Source organism: Schistocerca nitens, chromosome 10, assembly GCF_023898315.1.
Source record: "Schistocerca nitens isolate TAMUIC-IGC-003100 chromosome 10, iqSchNite1.1, whole genome shotgun sequence".
Lineage (NCBI taxonomy): Eukaryota > Metazoa > Arthropoda > Insecta > Orthoptera > Acrididae > Schistocerca > Schistocerca nitens.
The window spans coordinates 75,014,067-75,026,497 of NC_064623.1; the positions used below are offsets into that span (position 1 = coordinate 75,014,067).

At 39.9% G+C, this 12,431-nt stretch overlaps 1 protein-coding gene across 5 annotated transcripts in view; it reads right to left on the minus strand.

Annotated features, from left to right (window-relative positions):
* LOC126210137 (zinc finger protein 235-like) overlaps positions 1-12,431 on the minus strand; it is an 85,840-nt gene that overhangs the window by 14,974 nt on the left and 58,435 nt on the right. Inside the window, exons 6-9 of one of the 5 annotated variants that reach the window (XR_007540617.1) lie at positions 7,697-7,902; positions 7,474-7,590; positions 4,090-4,150; positions 430-563 (exon numbers count right to left, since the gene is read on the minus strand). The exons of 2 other annotated variants lie outside the window; for them this stretch is intronic. The gene's annotated coding sequence lies outside the window, so the exon portion shown is untranslated. Of the gene's footprint in view, positions 1-429; positions 564-4,089; positions 4,151-7,473; positions 7,903-12,431 lie in introns of those variants that run through there. 2 more of the 5 variants (XR_007540616.1, XR_007540615.1) reach the window with 2 other exon arrangements.

The window sequence follows — 12,431 nt, forward strand, 5'->3', positions numbered from 1 at the left end:
CAATCCAAATACAAAGTATGCATGTTAATGTTGGTATAGCAGCTGAGAGTGGCATCAAAGTTATAGTGCAAATTGAGAACATATAGTAAGGTACGAAGGTGGGAATCATTCAAATAGATTGGGAGAAGCCGTGCAGCAAAGTGACACAAATATTGAAGGCACTTGGCAGCTAAGTAAGACACATTCTGTCTCGGCATTCCCGTTGTCGGCAGCAGCAGTGTTAGTAAAGCATTTACTTACTGTGCTTGCTGTTGCTATGATGAAATTAACAGCTCGTGATCCATTACATGATGTATTTCTAAAGGATCAAACACACATGGTTTGCAGTGGTGTACATTGTGGTCTCAGACTAATGTTGTAGAGGACGTTAGGTATGCGAGAGAGAGGTCACAAAAAAATAAAAGCTTTTTCTATAAAAATATTGTCCTTTTAATCTATTTTTACAACTTCACACAAACATTGTACATTATTCTCCTCATCCTCAGGCATTAAGTACCACCTTGGTGGTTCCTGTGGTGGCGGCAGTGGCGGCGACAGTGATACCGGACTATCTGGTAACGCTTCTGAAAAATAATAAAAATGTAATTAGTGCTCTCTCTCTCTCTCTCTCTCTCTCTCTCTCTCTCTCACACACACACACACACACACACACACAAAGCATAGCTATGTACTGAAATCCACCACGACTTTTCTGTGTATTTGCAAATACCACCACAGATAATTGGTCATAGAGTGTTAGACAATATAACTTTTATGATAAATCTGAATGGTACTCATAACTGCAAAGAGCACTAACAAATACTGCATGTAAGTGGTATAAAACAAGGCGTATGCACAAACAGGGGACATTGCTTGAGTGAAATACAGCATGGATGTTAATGAGAAGAAAGCGTGATTAATACACATCTGAAAGGCATTAAGTACATCACCAAGCCAGGAACTTGATGCAGGACATCGAATGCTCAACCAAAATGAAAGTAACTTGGGTATGCCATTAGTAAGCATAACACTGCAGGTAAGGTTATCTATCTCCATGAAAAATTTATATGACAGATCCAGAAGCGTAAAGTATTGCCTGCAGCCACAAGTGAACTAACATAACTGTTAGATTTTTTTAGGAATCAAGTGCTGTTGACATACATTGAAATAACAATGTATAACTTGATTGAATTTATTGCCAATAAGATGTGTAGGGAATACATACAGAATGTTTTTTATTTAGGGAAAATAATGATAGTATCAGTTTAACTATCCAAACACGTTTAAAAGATCGAATCAAGGCTCCGTAAGTCATTAGATGGCTATCATAATATTAATACATGAAACTGAACACTGAAGTGCAGATTTTTAATATGAATTACACAAGGGAGCCAATGACCTTATAGAATTTTAAACATACTTTGCCATAGACATGCACAAAGAAAAAAATTGTGTGGGTATGTAGCTGTTATGAGTCATAAAAGGAAATATATGCATTCATATTCATAACTGATAATATCTTCTCTATGATGCATTAGAATCACCACTACATGAAAACTGGAAATTCCTATATCTCAATTCGCTAATATTGGTACCAACACTAATCAGGTGCTGTGGTTGAAATGACACATGAACGTAACAACATTTAGTGAAATTGAAACCTTGGGACATACATACAGGGCAGTTACAGTGCAACATCTGTTAAGCCGATGAAGTTCCAGCACTGGAAATCAAAATATCATCGTAAAGAAGTCTGTAAGTAATGTTTTATGCTGTTGTGATTTCTATTGCTTTTCTGTAGGAGTAACCTTGAACACATTTACTTCCGTTACAAGAAAATTTAAAGTAAGTTTCTAATTTTCATTTCTTCATTTTGAATATCTGTGACTTCCATCTTCCCTTATTACATGGAAACCAAGGTTGTTTTAGACTATGCTTTGAAGGATAACAATGACGGGTTGGAGCTAGAGCGGGACGGGACAGAATGGCAGCTGGGTACTTGGAGATTACAAGGTCTGCCTGAAGGAGGGCAGTGACAGCGGTCTGCAGCGGGCCCAGGATGGGCCACATTTGCTTCCCACCTGGCGTACCAGGGTCTGGGCGAGGCGTACGTTGCAGGAGGCGTGACAGTGCTGTGGCAGCACCGGAGACGGCAGTGGGTGTTGCCATCCGGCAAGCACCACTAGCGGCAAGTTGCGGCACGGCGTCCAGGAGGGTGCGGGTTCGAGTCCGGTCCTATCCTGGGAGCAGGGGCGGCCTGAGGGCCACGAGTGACCAGTACATCCACCTTCATCGCCTGGTCGGACAGAGCAGGCTAAACGAGGCGGAGGGCGGTGGGGACCAGGGACTGTAACAGTCTCCGGAATCGCAGGCACCTACGCGGTGCAGGATGCGATGCCTCAGCAGGCGGCGACCGGGCAGAGCATTGCTGACTCCCAGATGAGCGACTTTGATGACGGAGCAGCAGCATCAGCATACAGGAGTTGCTGGACTCACGGGACAACGCTGCGGGTGGCATGACAACACTACGCTGCTCCCATCGAAGTACTGTAAATTATGTGAATAAAGCAATGCTGCCAAATACCGCTGTATCACTGCCCCTTGACGCTACTGAACTTGCTCAGCCTCCTGATAAGAAACGGCATGGTGGGTGCCAGCTTCAGCTCGGCCATCTGGAGTCCCGGGTTCGATCATTGACACCCCGCAACAAGTAACTTTGTGCTCATTTACCTCCTTTGCCATAAAATTTGAAGTAATTTCCCAATTTTCAATTCATGTACTCTGAATAGCCATGACTTCCCTTATTATTCAGGAACTATAAGGTGGGTAGATCACGTAACTAATGAGGAGGTATTGAATAGGATTGGGGAGAAGAGAAGTTTGTGGCACAACTTGACTAGAAGAAGGGATCGGTTGGTAGGACATGTTTTGAGGCATCAAGGGATCACAAATTTAGCATTGGAGGGCAGCGTGGAGGGTAAAAATCGTAGAGGGAGACCAAGAGATCAATACGCTAAGCAGATTCAGAAGGATGTAGGTTGCAGTAGGTACTGGGAGATGAAGAAGCTTGCACAGGATAGAGTAGCATGGAGAGCTGCATCAAACCAGTCTCAGGACTGAAGACCACAACAACAACAACAACCTGTTTTAGATTATGCCTCGAAGAAGAACACTAACAAGGTGGACTGAAAGACAAAGACCTAAAGATGCACAACTTTTGTGTAGACAAAGTAACAGCAATAATGTGGATGCTGTTAATAATAAATAATTCTATTGCTGCAATGAAAGATAAATTTAAATGATCACCTCAAGTAATTACAAATAATTTGTGGGTTATAACTGCTGTTTGATGAATTTACGGTGCAGATCCTGTAATGCATATAATTTTGCATCCAAGGTTACTTTAAAGATTAAATGGCATTCACACTACACTGTCATAAGGGAAATTTAATTTGTCAAAATCAGGTCCATTGAATCATTTGATCGAATGTCAAACACAATTGATACTACTCCTTATTAGTATGTGAAGCTCGGTGTTTCGTCCTCGAAATTTTTTTTAGACCTTTCATCACAGTCTAATATAAAGCAAATCAATAGAGAACTTACAGCAGCTGAGTAACATTTTGTGCTGTGTATGCTGATAATGCCACTGGACAGTGAATGGTAAGAAAATGGATTCTCATTTTCAGCATTACTGGCTTGTTAAGTTTTGACGAAGATTATTTTAACGCATTAATCTACGGTCATATGTGTCGGGGTACTCGAGAACTAGCACATGTAATGAACTGTGGTCATTCCACTATCATAGAACATTCCCTAAGCACCATGTGAAGCGGTCAAGAGCACAGGGACTGGGATCACTTCACAGATAGAGCAGAGTGCTGATGGTGATAGCTGGAAGTATGCAGTGCATCGTCAGTTGTCAATTGTGCTGGTGGAGGACAGCGAAGATTTTACACATGAATTTCAAACTAACACCGTGGACAGTCAATTACATGGGTGATGATGTGTGTGTGGAATATCACACACACATTCACTGTACCAATCTGACCATTCAAGTTCCATCTGCACCTCAAACATCTCTGCTTATGAACACTGTAATGCACTTACCATCTCCATCTCCTCTTCCATCTCAAGCTCTTCAATTATGCTGTCGATCTCTGCTCCTCATCTGTGGATAACATCAAAACAATGTATAAATCATTAAATTTATTGAAAAACTTGCATAATTCGAAATACCTAGAAGTATTTTCAACTACATGGAAAGCATGCAAGATCAAATTCTTTGGTATCAAACACTGTTTTGGTAACATTAAGAGTGCAACCGGGATTCCACTGTCAAATACAGAGGAGAGAGCAGATAGGTCGAAAGAGTACACTGAAGCCCTCTACGAGGGGGAAGACTAGTCTGATCTGATAGAAGAATAAACAGGAATTCATTTAGAAGAGATAGGGGATCCAGTATTAGAGTCAGATTTTAAGAGAGCTTTGGAGGACTTAATGGCAACAAATCGACTATTCACTTTAGCGTGTACAATGCACGAGTCTGGTGACATACCATCTGACTTTCGGAAAAATACCACCCACACACTTCTGAAGACTGCAAGAGCTGAAAAGTGCAAGAATAGGGTATTTGACTGTTTTAGGAAATCATCTTAAATGGTTAATTATGCCATTTTATGCTTGGAACATGTTTTTTTTCCTTCTGGAATTTCAGTACTCTTTTATAAAAATGGAAATGAAATTCAAATAATTTGAAAGCCCACTAAAATGCTCCTTTCGAGTCATGTGATATCTGTGACATCACCGGCTAGCTCGCTGCTTCTACTGTCATAAAGGTAATTCACTGTGGTGTCTTGTTTTGGAATTTACATTTCAGAAAATGGATTACAAATGGCATGTAGTACCACGCTGTACAAATACACCCATAAAAACTCTTGAAAAATTGTTTCCGAGTATTTCAGAGAATGAGAAGGTGCATAAAAATTGGTTGCACTGTACTGGCAAAATGCCACAACGTTGATGCTCTAGTTCTCTTACTTAGTTAAAAATGTCTTGTGCTCTAAAGTTAACATTAATTACACAGAAGGATGGTGTCAGTAGATGAAATTAAACTCTTATTAAAAATTATCACGATATCCATTTCTTTAATACTATTGGTAGCTCAGTTGGTAGTGTGGTGGACTGTTGGATATTAAAAGATGATATCCAGAAGTTCCCAGCTCAAAACTACATAGCAACAATATTTTAATTTATTTATAAAACAAAGTGACAGTACTTTCATATGAAAACTAAATCACAATTACAAAACTTCACTGCACCGATTAAAAAAAAAGAGTTTTATTGTGTTTTCCTTAGCATTTACATGCGCTTAAATTTTCTATAGCTGTTTTACAAATGTCATGTTTAAAAATATATTTTCTAGTTAATGTGACCACACACTTTTTACTTTATTAGAAACAATTTTTTATCTTTGTACAGTCGAGCTAGGATCCTTATTATATAAGATGGAGTTAAGTCTACTTCAGACACTGACATGAGTTTACACTCACAAACAGCACAGCCCTTTCCTTTATGTTACCTGCATGTTACACAATCCTCATCTGTCCATTTCACAGACTAAGATTAATGTAAAGCTACATACAATACATCCCACCACAGAAACAACTGCTACAATGAGTTCGAGTTCTTGCTAATGCTCTTTTCATATTACATGTAAACTTTCAAAAATTTAAGACCCTTGCAGGATTGGAACCTACGTTCCCCTTATCTGTAGTTACATGCACTATCTGTTGCGCCACAGCGCCCATGCTCCACTTCTGTCTCTGCTGAGTATCTTGTATAGCAGAAATCAGCACTACGATTTGCCAAGAAAAATTTTATTGTGTTTTGGGTCGTATTTCATGACTGATAGTCGACAATTTAGATATAAGATACAGATCCATTTGCAAAAGTTCTTCAATTCCTTGGTTTTGAGTGGATGTAAGGATTTTGCAGGGTGCAGGGAAAACAACAATATCCATCCTTGTACATATTTCCGCTATAATTAGTGGAGCATAAACGTACCAATTTTTGTAGGGTTTCCACTATCAGCACTCACAAAATTCCTTTGCATTGTTACTTAAAAGTTGTAAAGGCGTTTTCCAGCACTAAATAGCTAAATTATTTGCAGAAAAAGTATGTAAAAAGCTAGTAACTATGGCTAACACTCCTGTAACACTCCATACCTTCAGCTTACTCGTAGTTTGTGATGTCACCAAAGCATCAGCCAATAAAAGAGCATTTTCTATCATGTGGCATAATCTTTATATTTAATGATTTTTTAAGCTTGGATTACAAAAAAATTAGATATATTTTGTAAGAATATAGACCGTAAAAGCAACTTGAATCTTATAGTCACTCTGAATAACAACAATCCAAGCCATATTTCTAACATAGGAAAATAGCCTTTTATCAGACAATCAGCTTAACAGTTCATGCATCCAAGTTGCTAACAAGAACAATATACAGAAGAATGGAAAATAAAATTGAGGATGTGTTAGATGATGATCACCAGAGGCAACTCTGACCTTGTGACTGATAACAGAAGCATCACTAAAGTAAAATCAACACACATTCATAGGATTTGTCGACCTGGAAAAGTGTTCAACACTATAAAATGGTGAAAGATGTCCAAAATTCTGAGAAAAATAGGGGTAAGCTATAGTGAGAGATGGGTAACATACAATATGTACAAGTGTCAAGAGGGAATAATAAAAGTGGACAACCAAACACGAAGGACTCATATTAAAAAGGTTGTAAGATAGGGCTGTAGCCTTTTGCCCCTACTGTTCAATATATACATTGAAGAAGTAATGATGGAAATAAAAGAAAAGTTCAGAGGTGGAATTAAAATTCAAGGTGAAAGGATATCACTGATGTGATTCACTAGTGATATTGTTTAGTGAAAGTAAAAAAGAATTACATTATTTGCTGAATGGAATGAACAGTCTAATGAGTACAGAATATGGATTGAGAGTAAATTGAAGAAAGATGAAAGTAATGAGAAGTAGCAGAAGCCTAGGGAGGAAAGGAATATGTGGAAAACACTGACAATGAGAAGGGATAGGCTGTTAGGACACCTATGAAGACATCAGTGAATGACTTCCATAGTACTAGAGGGAGTTGTAGAGGGCAAAAACTGTAGAGGAAGACAGAGAATGGAATACATGCAGCAAATAATTGAGGACATTGGTTCCAAGTGCTACTCTGAGATGAAGAGGTTGGCACAGGAGACAAATTCATCAAACCTGTCAGAAGATTGCCAACTAATAAAAAATAAAAATGAGCTCACCATCAGTCATGTCTCCCTCCATTTCCACTTCTTCCTCCTCTGCCTGATATAGGAGCTACCCTCGCAGATAGCAACGAAAACACACAAAGTTACACTGCTACATGTTATTTATTTGTAATTATCTATCAGGTGACTGAAGATGCCACAACTAGGTTACTTACCTACATTGGATTCCACAATGTCTGCTGTGGAGATTACATCCCCATCCTCCTCCTCCTCAGCTACAACCATACACATAAAAGTGCGGGGAGGGGGTCTTTCATCTTCTTCAAATTGGGCTGTAACAAGATGAAAGAATCACTATCACAGTCTTTTGGACTACATACGTATGCGGATGAATAAACACATGGAATCCATAATAATTAAGGAGAAAGAGGGACTTACAGCAAATCCTGGGGCTCATCATAAGCTCAATGATAACGCCAATCACTGACTGAATCGTGGTGGTTATTGATGAGAGAGAGCCATGGATGGCCGGTTGGTTGGGGTAGGTTGAATACATCCCTATTGGACGAGTTGCCTTGAAACTACATGACTAGCTGCATGTGGGTGTGTTTCGTCTGCCAGAATACATCAAATGGACTTATATCCTGTAGCAGTACAACAGACCTTATTCACCAAATCTGAAGTGATAATACTAAAAGACAATGCGTACATTGAATTCAATGAAATGAGAAGCGTGCAATCGGGATGCCAACATGTAGAACGAGAATCTGCAGTTAGGGGCTGCTGCAATTGCTCCTACTTAACTCAGCATTAGAGCTACTTGTAACTGACAAGCACTCCATAACAAGTAAATTCACTCAATCAGAATGCCTGTAATTTACAGAAGCATTAAGAATAGTGTTGATGAACAGTGGAAATTGTATAATTCACAAGTTACGTAGTCTGCTTACTTATACACTTCTACACACAGGAGTCTCAAATGTTTCAGTGGTGAATTTCCTTTAGTGTTGAAAATATGTACAGAACACACAAGGCCCCGCCAACTACTGACCACAGGGAGAAGCATCACTTTCACACATGGAGTAGCCAAATAAGAAACAATCAGCTCATAGCTGTTCTAGTCCACCAACAATGAGCCCAGTGCTTTGCTCAAGGAAAACATTGTTTGTTTGGTGTCAGGTCATGTTAGAGAGGTCCACCTGTGATTCTTCACAGCTGACCAGAACAAATAGTCATCATTCTGCTGCTCCCCCACACAGCCAAGTGGTGGGTGTAATGCGGGCACCCGTGCTGATCATTAACTAAGACAGGGAAATGCATTCACTTCTCTCTGCGTCTACTGCCAGCCCATCATTTGGTGAACAGTCCTCAGCCATCGAATTCGCCTGATTTGAATCCCAGTTATGCTGCTCTGATTACAGCACCTGGAAATGCAGTGCACATTTCGTTCGGTTCCATATCATGTAGTGCCCCGACACTTGTGTTTCGGAACACTAGTTTGAGAAAGTCTTGGTGGAACACTAGACATCCGCTACCCCGTCACTGTGACAGATGAGGTTAACTGTATAGGTCACCACTGTCAGACGGCTGTTTGGAAACACTCCACAATGCTGCAAATTCTTCCAGTTTCCATAAGTTACAATGTCTTCTAAATTTTTGTGAATAAGAAACATAGCCTCTGTGTCTTACCATCCTGTGTGTTGTGGGAGCAGTACAGTTTACACCACATGATGTTCAGCTTTCTATGAGAGCCAATGGATCAAAATGTGATCACCTGACACAGACGTCGAAGTTATAGTAGAAAAACAAAATGTTCGGTGGAGTACAAAGCTGTAGTCATACACTGCTTGGAGGTATTACAGCTAAAAAACAATGTATTACACTGCTCATGAAAGAACAACACAGGAACACTGTTGTGATTGGTAGTCGGTTCGATACGGCTTTCCTCCAGTGCAGGCGACAAAACTTTACTCAGGTCTGTGTGCAAACAACTTCGACCACTGTCCACCTTCTCCAATGGAGCAATACGTGTATACGTAATAAGCTCAACATCAACACGCACACGGTATTTGTTTTTCGATATATCAGAAGAGAAAAACTTGGTAAAGTCTTATAGTAGCTTTTATTACAAGGAGAGATATGACAGGTTGAAGTTTGGATGCAGATAGTTCACAGGTTTTTATCTATTCTTGATGTTACAAATAATGTGAGGAGTGCTCTTGAATGTAATAAATGACTGTATAGATACTGATCTGTATCAGTATTTCATATGTCTGAAATGAATGTAATGACCTAATGCATAACAATTTGTAATCTGAACACGAAGAATACTCTCAAAGTACAACGATTTTGCTAAGTAATAGAAATCACCTGTATCTGTTCTCATGGAATCATGACTGCTTTTAGTATTATCATCACGATTGCCTGTTTAAAATAGGTGTTATCGCAAGTCTCATGTTATTTCATACTTCATAACCTCTAATTATAAAGAAGACACCACTTGAATTACAGCTCGTTGTGGAACCTAGAAATGATAGTGTTATTCCTGACATGTTAGTAAAATTATGTGAAACAGGCTGTTCTGAAATGACCAAATTGCTTACAAAACTACAACACAAGAATCTGTTGCTATTGCTAATGATTTTCTGCCCGATGACAGAAACTTTACACACAGCTCGGCAGATGTGAGTTATGGACCAAAAAGTGTCAGATTTCATCACGCATACGGTATTTGCTTACGAAGTATTGGAGGAATCTTGTACGGTTCTCTGCTAGGTGACTTTAGGAGGCTCTAGTACAAGACAGAATCTCATAATTTGTTTCGTAAACACAAGTGCGATATAGCATCACATTGGTCAAATGGGCCCTGTCATATTGTACAAAACAACACTGTCCTCTTGAATTACAGTTTTTTGTTGTTGCTGAATGTAAAATGATTGTGTTTTTTCAGAGCTGCAAGCAAATGGTGTGAAAGGTTGCATTCTGCAATATTAGTTTACGTGTCTGAAATGTTTGTAATACACTCGTGCATAACAATTTACTTACAGACACTGATTTGAATGAGAGGGATGCTCTCAAGGTGTGTAATTTGTCCGTTAAGCGGAAATAAATTGCTTAACATAGACTTTTTTCTTCAGAGTTTAAATTCTCTCTTTTTCTTTACTCTGATGATGGTTTCAAAATAACGAGGACATTCTGCAGTGATTGGTAGCTTTTGCAGCTAAATAGTAGTAGTATCTTTCCCTTTTTTCCGATTTTATGCAGGGTGGAGATGTATTGCAGATGTGTAGCCCGGCCTCTGCAGTTCGTAATCTGTAATTGGCGACATTTCTGTAGTGTTTTTCCACTTCATTGGATGTTGCAAAATAATGGGGTGCAGGGGGAGAGGGAGATGCAAATTGTATCCTTCAGTTGAAATTAGAAACCAGTTGAAATTAGAAACTATACAGTTTTTGTTAATAAAAGTAAAACAAAATGGACTGCACCTATTTCGTGGAAAGATGGCATTTATTACTGTCAGGATTGTGTTTTCTTTTTCTTAATAGATGATCACTTATAGGAGGTATGTTGACATTAAATAAAAGTGTTCTCTGCTGCAGATTGCCATGCAATTGTGGGTGGGAGACAGGCTGAGTGTGTGGTCACCCAAGGCAGCTGGGGGCTGTGCAGCGTGGCTGCATTTTATACAAAGAATTTGCTCTCAGGGTGGCCGTCATTTATCTTGCTTTGTTCAGTGGTCATTATGGCCTTTTGTGTATGCTGGTATCGTTAAAACAGAGTGGCTGGTAGGACAATGCAGCCATGTGCACACCGAGGACGGATGAGGATGGGGAGATCAACATAGGTGCCACACAGAAGTGGTAGCAGCTGGCGATTTGAAAAAGGCTGTAGCCTCACCCATGGTGAGTATGATGAGGAGAGGGATGAGTGGCTTTTAAGTTCAGTAGTTTGTGACTGCACATCACTGAGAACATACGGGTAGTTGCCACCTCTCTCTCCTGGTGCAATCATTGGGACAACGATTTTCCTTAGGCCACAGTACATGTGTTGCATTATGACTCCCCCCCCCCCCCCCCCCCCCATGACTATTTCAGTGTGTAATTTGAACAACGAAGCATTTCCTATCAGTTGTGGTAGAGTGTTGACTTTACTGAATTCCAATTACCTGAGCTGCAGGGTGATTGTCAAGCAATGCAGCGCAAGGCATCTGTAGGGAACTCTGACATCAAACAGCAATACATACAGTCCTCAGCTGCATGTTTACAGGTTATACACTTAATAAACTCCTTTCTGCCCAAGACCATCATCTCGTCAGTTGAAGATATTTCCCGCCAAAAAATAAAGGTAGTATCTTCCACTCTAGCCTTTTCCCCACCAACTTCTAGGTGAAGGACAGAGTCTGAGAGTATGTCTGCCACTAGTTTCGAGTGCTATTGCGAAATTTTTTCCCAGCAGGATAACACCAGTTGTATGGTATCTTCAATTTTTGAGCTGTATTGCAATTTTAGGCACTCCTTGTGTAACAGTACGCATACAGTTGTGTAATTAGGAGTGTTCTTATGATTCATTACATAGTTAAGACCGATCTTTACCCAACCGAAATAAATAATGTACACTAACCTAACCTTCCTCTCCTACATCTGGACAGTTTCCACGTGTTTGGGGATTCACTTTGGCATTCCATCCAGAAGTATCAGAGTTCAAGTCCTGGAAAGCTCACTGCCATTGTTAATTTTCTGACAGTTCCTGAGTGGGAGGTGTAGTGGGACATCAGACCATCCTGGGATAATGAAATACCCATCAAAATTCTAAATTCCCACCAAAATTCGAAATTCTCACTGATAGGGTATGTGGGGGAGGAGGAGGTGGAGAGAGAGAGGTGGAGGGGGATGGGAAGGAGGGAGGGTTGGGAGCGATAGCGGCTGGGGCCTCATGTGCCGGTTGGAGAAAACACAACATGTCTTCTGGGGAAGGGGTGGTAATTAATTGGTCAATTTAATTAATTTGCATATGAATTTGATATCAAAAGTTTCCTCATGCTGCCATCATCCCACTATTTATATCAACAGAATTGTTAGATGTACAATGCATAGATATTAAACCAAAATGAAAAATGCTCTTATTGCAGCACTAAGAAATGTCCTGGGCACATTTAGCAATGTGAAAGAATAAC